General features: G+C 44.6%; 1 protein-coding gene across 3 annotated transcripts in view; it reads right to left on the bottom strand.

Moving 5' to 3' along the window:
- Nucleotides 1-15,520, bottom strand: part of TLN2 (talin 2) — a 368,445-nt gene that overhangs the window by 204,181 nt on the left and 148,744 nt on the right. The window lies entirely within an intron of this gene.

The raw sequence follows: 15,520 nt of genomic DNA, 5'->3' as shown, positions 1-15,520 counted from the left end.
ATCTTGACGTTCATAATTGTCTTGAAGAAACTACTAGACTCTAGATCAGCTTTAAATAATCACAAGCATAAAACAGCAATTAAAGAGAATGCTTTGGACAATAACAAAACTTAAAGATTTTGAAAATTTTCCAATAAGACAAGAGCATCTAGTCTCAGAGTGAACATTATCACAGAGTGGCAAGTAGAGTCTCTAGGGAAGAATGGATGTTCTCATGGATGTTCACCAAGACTCCTCCTCAATGGTGCCCCCTACTTGGAGTTTCCAAGAGGAGGTCCTCTGTGTAAGATAGCTTGGGCACCCACAGCTATCTCCTGAAGATGCTTCTGTTAGCAGCCTCAGGGCCCCAGCTCTCTCCCTACAGCTCCTGGGGACAGAGAAGAAGTACCGATGCTCTCTTAGGTGCTCCTTAGGGCAAAAAGTTCCACCACACCATGTACCAGAAGACTTGGCATCTAGGCTCAACTCCAATACCAGGATCCTGTGTAAATCCAAGTAAGGCCCTCTGGCCACTCTGCTTCAATTTTCCCACAAGTAAAGGAGCCACAATGTTAACAGCCCTGCATAACTCATCAAAGAACCAAACCCCGAGGAGTTATCAATGGGAGCCCAATGCCCAGGTGTCATCAGTAATGAGGCCAGAGTAGCTGATTTAAAATAGCCAGTGTGCCATACACTCTTCTGGGGGCTCTAGGGGAAGAAAATGCCAATTCAGGTGTTCTTTTGTTCAGATAAACTATTGGGATATTTTGCTTCTCATCCAATTTAATGATTTTAGAAAGCATACAGGTTTAGGCTAGGTTTTATTTCATAAATGACTTATTTTTCAAATCTAAGTCCAACAATTTAGTTCATCTCCTTTGAGTTGGTAGCTAATGGCTTATTTTGACAATTCACTCTATTCTGTGGCCAGAAACTTACCCTCAACCCAAGGCAGCCTCAATCAAATGCATCTTCCTTAGCCACAATGAGAATTCTTCCCTGCACCTGAGACACTGACATAGACCTACTCGCTCTCATCCTGGCCAACCCCCCATAATGCACTTCAGAGTTAGTAGCTATTATAATCCTAGTACTGGATAGAGTACTGGATAGAGAACATAAATCCACAGTTATTTCAAGTTCTCATCCTTTCCTATCTTTTCTTAGAGAACCTACAGGTATTGAACCTGAACCCTCACAGCATTTATGCCCCCTTCCCACTTGAGAATGCAAATGCTAAGAAGCAGTGAGGTAGCTGCCAGGCAGAGAGGGAAACAGGCTGGCCAGGCGCAGGGAGTGGGTGCCTCCAGGGCATCACTTCTTAGCCTGCTTGATTGACTGCCAGCTTCCTAACAACAGGTAACTGGGTCAATTGGATAGAGAAGACATTTTTAAACAGATGTTCCAGTGTCCGTGGGCAGGCTATACCCAAAGCCTCACGAAATAACCATTTAGGCCATCCAACTACCAAGTCATTTTGACCTCGGCTTTTGTTCTGAATGAACTGTCTGTGAAAATATTTCTTAAAAAATGTCAAGACACAGTTCTCAATACACAACAGCAGGGTTCACTGGGAATCCTCCCCAACTAAATCAACTTACTATAGCCTGGGCAGTGGCTAGATCACTAGCATGGCGGAAGAGTTCAAGTTCAAAATATTCAGTGATTTTTCACTCACAATATCAAGGACTTTACAGTATCATGCCATATCTAAAAGGGTATACCCAACTCTGTTTTTATAGGCATACTTATCCAAACAACTCTCCAATCTGGGAAAATAAAATTTAAACTCTAGACTTATATTGACAAATTTACTGCAATGTAGAGATCACTGCATGAATAGTGTTCCCCCTGGGGCTGGTAACGATTGTGAGATTTCCTGAACTGCTGAGATCCTTAAGCATGGCTGGTGGTAAAGGCTATGGGGTTCCTTGTTGTCCTGGGTGCCATTTATGAAATGTACCAGAGAGGATGGGATGGTTAATCTCTCCCATTCTCTGGGAATATGAAGTATTTTAAGTGTCCCTGCATGAAGGCTGCTCTTCCCAGGCAAATAATTGGGCTTTCTGCAGAGCAAATTAATGGACTTTCTAGCCAAGCCAAGAGGGATTCAATCAAAGGAAAATACAGAGCCATGACATGAGGTTGAAAACAGAATATAACAGCAAGACAGTCAACACTGGCACTTAGAAGGAAACAGAAGATACACAGGGGAGCGAGGAAAAAGGGGGCAGATGGAGAAGCAGGAAGCACACAGAAGCAAGAAGCCTGCTGGATAGAGCCTAGAGCTGTGGGTCAACAAGGAACACAGGAGAGAAGCCCAGAGATCTGGGAAGAGGAAGGAAGGAAGCCGAACATATACAGCAGTGAGAGAAAAATCTGTATCCGAAATAAGTGGACAGATGAAGAAGCCACTGACTGAGCTGGGAGGAGACGCTAGAGGCACAGGTTTGGGGTGAAAAATCTATAATGAGTTTTTAAGGATATATTCGGCAGAGAGGTGAAACAGGGTCAAACACAAAGCAGGACACCTAATGGCAGGGGGACAGAGAGCTCATCATATTTAAATGCTCGGGATGAGAAAGATCACTGAGGGAAATGAGCAAGAGAGAGACCTGAAGACTGTGTCCCAGAACAATGTTCTAAAATTAGGACAAGAAGGGACCAGCAAGGAGGCCTGGTGGTAGGTGAGGGAGAAGGTGGGCCCGGAAGAAGGTGCCCCAAGCTAGAGGGAGAGAGCACCTGTGCTAAGTGCAGATCACAGTTCAGGGAGGATGAGGACGGAGACACAACTGAGGTGAGAAGAGGCTAGCAGAGAGGGGAAGCGACAACAGTAGGTTCGGAGGAGAGGGGGAAGGGGCTGGCACGGAAAGTACAGACTCATCTCCATGACCCCCCAACCCCCGCACCATCTCTTAAGGCTGTCCACTGGAAGGGTGGGGAAACAGGCAGTGGTTCTAATTTATGCCCTTCAGGCATTTTACCCAGGAAATATGTATCACCCTATCTATTGCCACAATCCTATGTATTGCCACAAACTCTGTATCTACGTAGCATCTTTACAAACACAGTTTTCACCTGATGATGGCCTGAGGGGCAGTCCCAAGACAGCTAAGTGCCCTTCCTGGAGGAAGGCACCTCAGTGTGCATGATCTCCATTCTGGGCTTGCGAGAGAGGAGAGGTGTAACCACATCTTGGTTCAAGGACAGGGTGCTGGACTAGGAGGGAGTCTGGGCTCCAGCTTCACTTCCAGGCCTTGGACCTTTGGGCCTGTTAATTCTCCCCTTTCTGTTCTTCGGAGAGCAGCGGGCGACTGGCTCCCAAGAAAGGAGTTTCCCAGCAGACACTGGATGCTTGGCCAACTATTCCCACAGGCTCCCCTCGCTTGTCTTCTAATCCAAACATCTCTCAAGTGAAGCCACAGAATGGAGACAACTAACCTTAGTTCAAGGTAGACTTTCAACATCATGAGGGACACTGGAGATTCATTACGAGATTCGTGTTTTCAACTTTTCTATCGCTTCCGGTGTTACAACATGGGAACATGTTATATAGCAAAACCAAAAAACCAAAGCCAGCCACCCTCAGTGCTCTGCTCAGTGGTCAAAACTAAAAGGCTCCAGTTTCTTCTTCTTACCTGGCTCTCTGTTCTATTATGATTTTGCGTGCCCGACAGGAAGCACGAAACAAGACCCATGATTTCCTTCATTTCAACGTTACAAACACGCAAGTTCTGTACATAAAAGTGCCTTATAAACTGTAAGGTTATATATTTGTATCTATGTAAAGGACAAGGTATTTTTATTTTTATCATGCAAGAAGTTCATCTACACAGGCAAATCTCAAGGAGGTCTGCAAGCAAAGTGCACGGTCATTTAATCAACATCCCACAGGGAACACGGCACTGAGGCATTGCTAGCTCCACACACGGCACAGCGAGATACTTGCAAAACAGACATGTTTTGAAATTTAGGATCCTGACTTGTGGCAAAAAGATCATCAGATCAAAGCATATAGGAACCTAGATATGTCAAGTAAAAGTGAGTACATGTTTTCAGCACTTATGAGAAGTCTCACTATATATCCATCCAAACTCTGAGAAAATCACGTAGCTCAAAAAAGATGCCAAGATAAAGACAAATGCTCGTTCTCCAGTGAGATGTTTTCTGGGCAGCATTGCAGCCGTGCGGCCGGCAGCTGGCTCTCACCCTCCAATCCCCTACACCCTAACCCCTCTGACGAATTCCTGCCTCCCCGGGTAGGGAGCCTGAGACAGCGAACCAGGTTTCCTTTTTGGGTTCGGCTGCAAAGAGGGCTCAAGGCGACTGTGTTCTAGTTTAAACGCTGTCTCTATTTTATGCTCCTACCCTTTTCTTTTACCCCAATCTGAATGTATGCTATCTCGCTGGATCTAAGTCCTTTTTTTGTTGTGGTTTTGGTTTTTTGCTAAAGGACAGGGTACAGAATTCATAGAACATACATTATTTTCCTTTTCATAATTTCTTCTCATTCTGACCACTTGTGCCCTGATTTTGTATGTGAAGGTCACCTGGGGCCAACACAAAACTTCCTGTGCCATCCATTGTGGTGATGAGTCAATGCAACCAAGGGAGAGACTCAGACGTTCTCCTTTTAAAGTAAACACCGTTTGGTCCCAGGGAGTAAACAGCTCAGGGAGGTGGTGGTGGTGGTAGTGGCCGCTCAGGCTCCGGCCAGTCCTCCCTGGAATAAACAAGTCCAGCCAAGAAATGTCCACCATTGGTCAAGATGAGCAACCACCCCCAGGGATCTCTGCTGACAAAGGAGGCTGTTAGGGACTCCGGCCCTACCAGTTCATGACCCTGAGCCGGTTACATGACCCTGAGCCGGTTATTTCACTGCAGTCTGCCTCAGGTCGTCTTCCTTAAAATGGGGGACAATGACCTGTAAGGTTACTACAGGAATAATCCCCCCCATGTCAAAGGCACAAAGTGCCAGATAAGGGTTTACTATTACTCGTCTTGGCCACGGTGGTTGGAGAAGCACTGGAAGCAGCATATTCTATTTAACCACCGTGTGAGTGGTGATATTCAATTTATTGTTTACTTCACATCTATTATGTAGTAGACATGATCATGGGTGTTAGAGAGCAGAGACAATCAAGATTCCTGTCTAGATAGCACTCTCCTTCTAGTAACCCTGTTCACTGTACAGTTCCTATATCCATCCTTATTCAAGCCATCCAACACGCTTTTTGCACATGCAGAATCACCCGAGGATTAGCCGGAAAGCCAAGTGTGCTTGTGGAACAAGAACTCCTGCACCCAGGCTGTTCTCTTGGATGTCAATCAGATTCCTCCCATCTAAGAGCCTAAAGGAGCAAAACCTCACCCTATGGTATGGGCCAGGGCTGGCATCAAAGCAAACACCTGCCCTGGGGTTTGTCCATGAGCTGTGCCCAAGGGCAACCTAGGGGCCACGGGGCTGTACACACTCCTCTAGAGAGCAGAAGGATAACAGGGCCAAGCTACCATGCCTCAGTAGGACCCTGAACCCTGAAGAAATTAGGAAATGCTGACCATCCTTCTCCTCTCTCTACCTCCAGTCACTGACTGCATCCTGACCCATTGGAAGACCACTGTACCCAACTATGGCGGCTGTACCTGATCCCCTTCTTTAGGTCTGCTTCTCCCGCAGCAAGCAAAATATAGCCCGGTTAGATAACAGCATGTACTGCATAACCCAAAGTCAGCTTACAACGTGGGCCTGTCATTCACTCAATCTCCAGTGAGCAAATCTGCTCTCTTGCAACACCCAGGAAGGAGCTTCCCTTCTCTCCCTCCCTTACCTGATCTTCCCCAGGGAAGGAAGAGGAACAGCTCAGCTGACAAGTAAAAACCCATCACAAGTAGAAACTCATCCTAGCTCCCAAGAAGTGCCTCAACAGCAAAGCCAAGGGCTCACCCTCTTTCTTGCTTTCTTGGACTATCTGTGCCCAGCTCAAACATTCACAACTTTCAGTACATGATACTGGGCCCATCAAGCACCTCTAGGTGCCTATGTGTCACCATCTAGGAGGGTGAGTCAAATGTACTGTTCACTGGGAGCCAGCTGGTTTTCACTCAGGGGAGGGTGGGGAGAAGGGAAGGTAGAGCGTCCCATGAGAGTCCACGTGGGTCTCACTCACAGTCAGCTTTATCAGGGCGCCAGAGGTCTTCCTTAATAACCTGGCCGTCCCTGCCACTGGGCCCCTCATACCTCCCTCTTCCCAACGAGTGAGAGCCCAGAGGGCAGAGTCTGAGTAGACAGGCTCCTCTAGCCGCCCCCCACCCCCTGCATTCACAACTTGGGAGACAAACTCCAGCTAATCCTAGGCTTAGGGAAACAGTATAAGAACATGGCTGATGGGTATGCCTGGGTGGCTCAGTCGGTTAAGCCTCCGACTTCGGCTCAGGTCATGATTTCACATTCGTGGGTTTGAGCCCCGCGTTGGGCTCTGTGCTGACAGCTCAGAGCCTGGAGCCTACCTCCGATTCTGTGTCTCCTCTCTCTGCCCCTCCCCGCTCAGGGTCTGTCTCTCTCTGTCTCAAAAATAAATAAAACATTAAAAAAAAAAACCCACGACTGATGGGATTTCCTAACATGGCTAACAGTCCACAAAGAAAAAGGCCAGAATGATCATGTTCCCCCTTCGCAGCCAGAGCAGAGAGACCAGAAAAGCAGGGAGAACATTCACATGAGGATCTCTCTCTAGTTCTCTTTCAGGGAGGCACAGAAGCCAGGACAATTGTTTGCCTTTGCATACCTCAACTAGAAACAGCCCGCAGAAGGTCAGGTGATAATGGAACAGAGGGGAAATGATTAACCACCCACGCAGGTGTGAACTCAGCAGCAGGTCCCGCAAGTCAATAAAAATTCCAGCCAAGTGTTTGGCACCCAGAACTGCTCTGCAAACCCTCCATATGCCTCTTTTTTTTTTTTTAATGTTTTTTATTTATTTTTGAGAGACAGAGACAGCACGAGCAGGGGATGGTCAGAGAGAGAGGGAGACACAGAATCTGAAGACAGGCTCCAGGTTCTGAGCTAGCTGTCAGCACAGAGTCTGACGCGAGGCTTGAACCCAGAACCATGAGATCATGACCTGAGCCAAAGCCGGACACTCAACCGACTGAGCCACCCAGGCACCCTCCATATGCCCCTTCATCCACAGGGCTATCACTGCGTTCCTGCCTGTCCCCAGCACACCCGCGCGAAGACACATGCATGACATGGTATCAGGAATGTATTTTCTGGGAGAGGTCTTCCTCCCCCACTGTCCGCGCACAGCAAGGACTGTATCATCACAACCCCCTCTGAATATCGAGGCCCTGGCAGAAGGCCCACCACACAGGAGATGCTTAGTAAACATCTGTGGAATGTATCTGTACTGCAGGCAAAGGTTTAAACAGATATTTTGCTAAATTAGTCATTAGGAATTATCCACACGAACGCCATGATGAAAGTTTAAATGGAGGGCAAACACCCAACAGGCCCTACTTCTACTCATCAGCGACTTACCCCAAGGACCACAGAAGCTTCACCTCATGGCTTCCAAGCCAAAGCTCTCCAGCCTGGTGAAGGAGAAACTAAAAAAAAAAAAGGACCAAGGCCACAGCAGTTAGGAACATTTGGGAGGCTCCCTGAGGGCAGGGACCATGTCCATTGCTCACTGTAAAGTACCTGCACAGAGAAGGGCTCAGGATATATACAATCCAGAGGGCAAGGCGAGTCAGCAGTCCTACCTCCAAGAGGAAAGCTGAAGAGAGTGCCCACAACATGGAGTAAAAAGAGCTTTGACCCTGTTTTCCATTTTCAAAGAAAATAGAATCTTGAGATTAAGTGACCTTCCCAAGGTCATACTGCTAGAAAAACACAGACCTTGCCATCCTGCCACAATGATCTGCTACGTATGTGGTGTGACGAGGGCACCCCAGAGGGACTAGGAGCCCGTTAACTTTCCTTCCCATCTCCACTCAGCTCTTGGCACTGGCATACGAAATTCCATCATTAAGTATAACACTAGTCATAAAGACGTGTCCCCAGTTAAACCTGCTCTGCAAGTGAATATTTGCATATAACACTTCTCACTTAGAATGTTGTGTTTCAGACCCTTTCAGACAAATTGAGAGCTGCCCTTTATTAAAGATGATGCGTAATTCCCAGGAAATTCTAAGGAGGTAGGGGGGTTACCACAGACCAGTCCAGAGCTCTGGGGGAGCTGATTAAGGGCAGTGAGCAGAGAAAAGGGAAGAAAACGTGCTAAAAGGAAGGGGAGCAGACACCTATGTGCTCATAGTGTAATAACCTGTGCTTAGAAAGGATTTTAATGCACACAACAGTTTGTAACGTATGGGTAATCGGGTTCAAACTGCTTAGCCCTAGGGTGGTCGAGGCTCCCATCCACCCACTTGCCATCTCCCATTTATGCTCTAAGAACTTTCCATTTTAACAAAACAATATATTTTCAAGTCCTGCACCACTGCCTCCGTTATTTTAGCCCTTGTGGTATCTGAAATGCATCACGCATCTAGTTCTTCCTGGTCACTCACCCTACAAGCCCAGGATCAAGCTTGGCTTTCCTAGTCTTTCCAACCACCCCCGGGGAGGACCCCTCTCCTCTCCTAAGCTCCCGGGGCACTCACCTGTAAGCCCCGCTCTAGCACCAGCCCTCCTGGGCTCAAGTCCCCACTGAAACAACAGGGCATGCTACATCTCATATTTATCTGGCACTGGAGAGTTCCACAGCACTTCCCCATGTCTTCCCCATTGGTGTGTGTAACAGTTTACAAGGTAAAACTTTTTTTTTTACATCCCCATTTCGCAGATAACGTGGTAGGATAGAGTATTCCTGTGGGAATACTCTGTTTCCCTCAGACCACTGAGAAGGCTGTGGGGGCTTTCAGGCAATGTCTCTGGTCCCCTGTGGGTGCTGAGACAGCAGAATAAATCAACCACATACCTTAGTCCTCTTGGAGTCTACCTTGCAGCCAGGTTACTTGTCTCTCCTCACAAGTTCAAGGGGGAAAAGGTTCCAAGTTGAACTCTAATTTGAATTCTTGTTTTAATTTTTTTTAAATGTCTTTTATTTATTTTTTGAGAGATAGAGAGAAACAGTGCGAGCAGGGGAGGGTCAGAGAGAGAGGGAGACACAGAATCTGAAGCAGGCTCCAGGCTCTGAGCTAGCTGTCAGCACAGAGCCTGATGCGAGGCCTGAACCCACAAACTGTGAGATCATGACCTGAGCCGAGGCCAGATGCTTAACCGACTGAGCCACCCAGGCGCCCCTAATTTGAATTCTTATACTCCAACTCATTCAAATGATTTGAGGTTATTTACAAAAATACATAGGCTAGGAAAATAAAAGGTCACGTCTGAGGAAAAGCAGAAGAAAAATAAAAGTAAAGGTCAAGACCAGGAGAACTGTGAATTATGTACTACTTGTTTGTGTCACTGGGAATAAACTCATCCCATTTTTCGTTTTTTCTGGCCCATGGTGACAAGCCTATAACATTTCAGGAAAGCAGATTCCCTAGGCTACTGGCGGTGCTGACAAACATAAGCTTGGTCACTAAGTCATATACCAGGGGGATGGGTTCACATAGACTGGGTTTTACTTGGGAAAAATAGAGAGCTTTGTTCTACAAAGCTCTGGAAAAAAATGTTCACAGTGTCGCACAGTGAACCTGGTGGAATGACTGAAAAGAACCGCAAGTTTCTTCTCAGGTCACCTTCCTCATGCTTGTGCTGATTTAATGCTACATCAGTATATACTGGGCTGAAGAGTATCTGCCAAAGCGCTGTGGGCTTAGCAACAGGGCACACCATCATGTTTGGTTTCAGTTAAAACACAAAGAAATCTCCTACTTCCTATATGCAGTCCCTTTCACTACAAAGGTTTTCAGCACTCACCTCTGACCAGTGAATTCACAACTGCAAACCCACAACATTGTACATCGCTCAAAAAGGCAATAGTGCATGGTTTTGGCAAGGACAGATGGTAAAGAAAAAAAAGAATATGAAAAACATATTCTTGAAGCTTATCTCTATTAATCCATTAGCCATAAATCAGAAGGGCATTTTTGTTAGAGCCGACAGAACAATCAGGCATTTGTGAGAAGAACTGAAACAAATCAGGGAATTTGACTGAAATTTACATGTCTGGAGCTTCCAACTCCATTACACTAACACTTCAGCATTCACTCAAGAGATTACATTTTCCAGAGTATCCTCATTTTCTGGGGCCATTCATTCCAAGATCACCCCATTTTATATCTGAAAATTGCAATGTTTCAGTTAAATTACATCTAGCCCATGGTATTCCAATCTCAGGAAAGTTATCAAGTCCAACTGCCTGCAGCGTAGGTAAATCTTTACTATAGTTTCCCTTCTCCCTCAGTCTGGGTCCTAAAGCTTGTATTTTTAAATTTCTTCATGAGCAGCAGCACACAGAGATAAACAAGTATGTGCCTGCATATTTCTGGATGTCAAGTCACTGAATCTTCAACATCACCCCATGCTAAAGAGTTCAGACTTCACCTACTAGGTAACCAGGGACAACCGTGGTTATGGGGCTTGACAGAGGCGACTGCCCTAGGGGCCCTGCCTCCTACTATGTGCTGTTTCAAACAGGAAAAAGCATGGAAAAAATGTGTTAGGCGAGCGGCCAAATTGGTGAAATATATATTGTTAAGTTTTTGCTAATAATTGAAGTTTCACGCGTTACATTAGAAATCACTCAACAATTCAGTCAGAGGGGTCCTATCTGCCCTGGATCATCAGGCTTAGGAGGTTATATCTCTTAAGCAGCAGGTACCCACCACTGAACGGGGAGATTTAAACCCAAGTCGTTCAGAATCCAGACTTCCCTGAATGGTCCCACCCAAACATAAGCAATGCTAACATCTTGACTCATTTTCCACTGTTTATGCAGGATTTTATGTGGTTGAGATGACATGCTCTATGTCATTCTGTATTCTGATATTTACCCCTTTGAAACTATATAATAATCGTTTTCCACGGATTATACATTTTAAGAAACTTAAAAAAATAGGTATATAATATTGCAATGCAAGTCATCATAATTTACTCAGCTGTATCATTTTTAGGTAGGCCAGCTGCTTACAAGTTTTCACCATTATAAAAGCAGGCTGCAAGAGGATTTTTCTATTTAAAAACTTGTTCATTAGTTCAGATTTTCTTAAGCTAGACTTTTTTTTTCTTTTCTTTAGTTTTTTAAGAAATCATCAGTATTTTTAAGGAGCAACCCAGAAGACATTAAAACCCTGAATCTACAGATATAAGCAGTTTGATTTATGGGTTAGCTAAACAAATGTGCATTAACAACCAAGAAAGCCAATAATCAATCTAGATTTTATAGTTCAATCTAGACCACGGAATGATCCTGCTAGCAAGGGCTCAGGCTGGAAGGGACCATATCAAAAGATAGTGTTGACAAAGGTGTGAGCAGGGGAAAAACATATGGTATGGGCAATAAACCAGATTTACAGGAAAGAGGCAGAAGATAGATGCTTCACATAAATTTAAAAATATATTGCTAATAGGAGTGACAGAAGAAAGAATTGGACTAGGCTCTACTAAAGGTAATAGTGGACATACACAATAAATACCAATGCTTTGGTTTCTGTAAGCTCAAGTTTCTAGAACTGCCTAGTGGATCAAACCACAATGACAAAGTTGAAGTACTCTGACAGAATACCATTTTCCTGTACTTAATAAAGCCAAATCACAAAGTCTTGCAAATGTTATCAGTGAGTTGTGGATAAGATTTATATTTCCAAATAATAAAACCGAATAAAATTTCAGTCTGTATATGTAAATATCACTTCATGAAGAGCACAGAAAAGAAACAAACATGTCCTCAAGGGAGACTGCACTAAATAATGAACTCTTGACAGCACCGTTGAATATAGCACAACATTTCAAAGTGCCCTTTTAGGATAGCATCCTGTTTATTTATTTTTTTAATTAAAAAAAATTTTTTTTAAAGACACAGAGAGAGAGACAGCATGAGCAGGGGAGGGTCAGAGAGAGAGGGAGATATAGAATCCAAAGATAGGCTCCAGGCTTTGAGCTAGCTGTCAGGACAGAGCCCGATGCGGGGCCCAAACCCACAAACCATGAAATCATGATCTGAGCCAAAGTTAGAAGCTTAGCAGACTGAGCCACCCAGGCATCACCCCAACTTAAAAAAATTTTTTTAAATAGTGTCCCATTTATTAAGGATCTCTACAACCTGGACTAATTCTTGGAAAATGATTTTCAAAACATATAAAACTTAAGATGGGGCACCTGGGCGGCTCAGTCGGTTGGGCATCTAACTTCGGCTCAGGACATGAACTCATGATTCATGAGTTCGAGCCCTACAATGGGCTCATTGCTGTCGCCCTGTTAGCACAGAGCCCCGTCTCAGATCCTCTGTACCTCTTCCTTGCTTGCATGCTCTCCCTCCCTCCCTCTCTCTCTCTCTCTCTCTCTCTCTCCACAGAGACCAACAGAGAATGAGAAACAAAGGATAAAGATCCTTAAAGAAGTACCAGGACTGAAGAATTTCCTGACTTTCGAGGTGTGAATGCCTCGTCTACAGAGACTACACTACAGTATATTGTCCTCTCTCAGCGCTGGCTTGTTACAGTGATACCTAGCCTCAAATACAACACCTAACATAGCATTATTGGTGGCACTGTTTCCTTCTCCCTAATATTCATACGTGGAAGTCTTAAGTCCCGGAACCTCACAAGGGGACTCTGCTTGCAGAGAGGGTATTTACAGGGACAATCAGGGTAAAATGAGGTCATGAAGGTGGGTCCTAGTCTGAAATGACTGGTATCCTTATAAAAAAAGGGGAAATGTGGATAGAGAGACACACATAGAAGGAAGGCGACGTGAGGAGACTCAGGTAGAAGGTGGCTGTCAAACCAAGGAGAGAGGCTGCAACAGAATGTTCTCCCTCAGCCCTGAGAAGGACACTGTGATCTGGGTATTCCAGCCTCCAGATCTGTGAGACAATACATTTCCGTTGGTTAAGTCAGCAGTTTGCACTTCTTTGTATGGCTGCCTCCGTAAACTAATGCACTTAGCCAGGCTAATTATGGTTCAATTCAGATTTTAATTAGTATAATTTTCCTAAATACAAGAAATCAGTACAATTTTGACACAAATTGACAAACAATATAGTCAAATATATGTAATTATCTGTAGAGAAATTACATATACGCTGTGTTTATTAACATGTAAATGTAGGCATAGATGCAGATATTGGTGTAGGCAAATGCAGAGGCATATGGATATGGATGTTTTCTGCCCACAGTCGCAAGAGTAGTAAGCTGAGGCAGGGAGGGGAAGGGCTCTAACCTGGGTATATCTGCCTCCAGGGTCCATGGCCTTGCTTCAATCCCACTGAACAAAACTACACTGTAATGTAGAGAATGCCTGGCATTGTAGGATGGTGTGACAGAAGATCCGCAGAACTCAGGATCCTTACAGGCAAGCATGGAAGGGACTATGTAAGTGGTTTATTGGCATAGTACAACTATGTTCTTTTGAGTTTCATTCATTTGGGCTTTAATCAAAATACACGCTTTCCTTAGGAAATTAAATAAATTCAACTACAACACAAGACAACTTTCAATTACTCTAATTCTGATGAAACTGAATGGTTCTCTTCCTTGTGAGATCATCCCTTCCCTTGTATAAAGAAACCGGAAACTCCATAATATATTCCATTCCTAAACGGAGTCATTTGCATGAACTTTGGTGGAATCTTCTCTCACATTCAACACAAACACCCTAAGTTGTAGACCTAACTATGTAGGGCATACGTATCTCATGGACATAAGAATCGAGACTCACATCTCAGAGCTCCGAGGACAGCCAGAGAGGGGACTAACAACTAATTAATCAGTAAGCATTTATCAATCACATATAAGGTACAAGACACTGTGTTGAGTGCTTCTGGGAATACAGGAGATGGAATGAGGGTGGTGCACTGCATTCAGTGGGCTTCGACGCTCTGAGCACACATATGACCCACTTAAAAGGTAATCAAGATGTTCTTTTTTAAAAAAAAAAAAAAAAGTACAGGAGTGGCTGGCTCAGTCAGAAGAGCAGGTGACTCTTGATCTCAGGGTCCTGAGTTGGAGCCCTAGCTTGGGTGTAAAGGTTCCTAGGGGGGAAAAAAGTAGATACCTAGCAAGAGGACCAGAAGCATCTATGGGATACAAGTAAAACTTTGAGTAGAGTCATGTAAGAATAACATCAGGCTGAGGGCGAGATACAAGCTCAGTCTTACACAATGGGCAGAACTGGGTAGAGGAGAGAGAAGGGGAGCATTCTGGATGGCATCAGGAAAAGTCACCCTTCCCCCCTGGGGAAGCTCTACTGTTTGTTCAGGACTCAGCATGTCACACCTCTACTCCCTCCCTAACAGGATGCACAAGCCAGGACTTCGTACCTCCAGGCCTAGTACAGAGCCTGGAGCATGCATAGGTATACCATAGAAACAACACTGAGCAACTGTTTTCTGAGTCTACTTTCCATATATAACAGTAAGCTTCTTGAGGGCCCACAATTATTTCTTATTGTTCTCAATATTGGACAGACTTTCAGCAAGTATTTGATAAACAGGTGGATGCAATTCCTCCACCTGATTTCTTTCCCTTTTATTACAAAACACGTATCTAAAAGAAATTAAAGCTCTCTTTTAAAAAATTAGGCCAGTTCCTTCAGATTTGAGAGGATTTATGCTTATCTTAATACTACCACTACCTTTTAGCCAATTTACAGCATACCCCTCCTTGCCTAAAAGTGAGATAAACCACGTTATGGAGAAAACACATTTGGATTGGGAGTCAGAACACAAATTTGGATTGGAGTCCACTGCCTGGGCAGTGACATGACTTAGGGTCTATGTGGCCTCCTCATTCCATGGTTACACACAAACTACATCTCAATTCATGCACAACTCACTTAATATACAGCAAGGATCTTACCCTTGGAAGATCCATACCACAGTATTTGCTGCTACTGTTATTAATACCCCTACTACAGGATAAAAACAAAAAACACAGATTTCTAAAAGGTTTTTCTTTACCCCAAGGAGATATAAAATCAGGTAACTGACAGCAGCCAAGCCAGCAGAGGGAAGAGGAAGGGTAATACCTCTTCACTGAAAACCAGTTCAACATGTCCTGCTTCTGCCATTCTTTTTCGTCTTCCCTGCCTAAAAGGAGGTCAGTGGGATAATTTATGACTCAGGTGTTAGATGTAGACAAACTTTAAACCAGAGAGATACTGTGGGTACTCTGGTTCTAACATCTTCTGTAGAAGTGATTAAAAAACCAGACAATAGGTTTCAGTCCTGACTGCTGCTCAGGATGGCAGGAAGCCAGCTACTTCAACTGGAACAGTGTACAAAATGCTCGTTTCTTAAAGAATGCAGTCATCCATTTATTCACCAACATATACTCATTGAGTACCGTTCACTAGACAGGAAGCTGCTCC

Source organism: Suricata suricatta, chromosome 9 (assembly GCF_006229205.1).
Source record: "Suricata suricatta isolate VVHF042 chromosome 9, meerkat_22Aug2017_6uvM2_HiC, whole genome shotgun sequence".
In the NCBI taxonomy this organism is placed as follows: domain Eukaryota; kingdom Metazoa; phylum Chordata; class Mammalia; order Carnivora; family Herpestidae; genus Suricata; species Suricata suricatta.
Note: the sequence above shows the minus strand (reverse complement) of the source record. Positions and strands in the feature narration are given on the sequence as shown.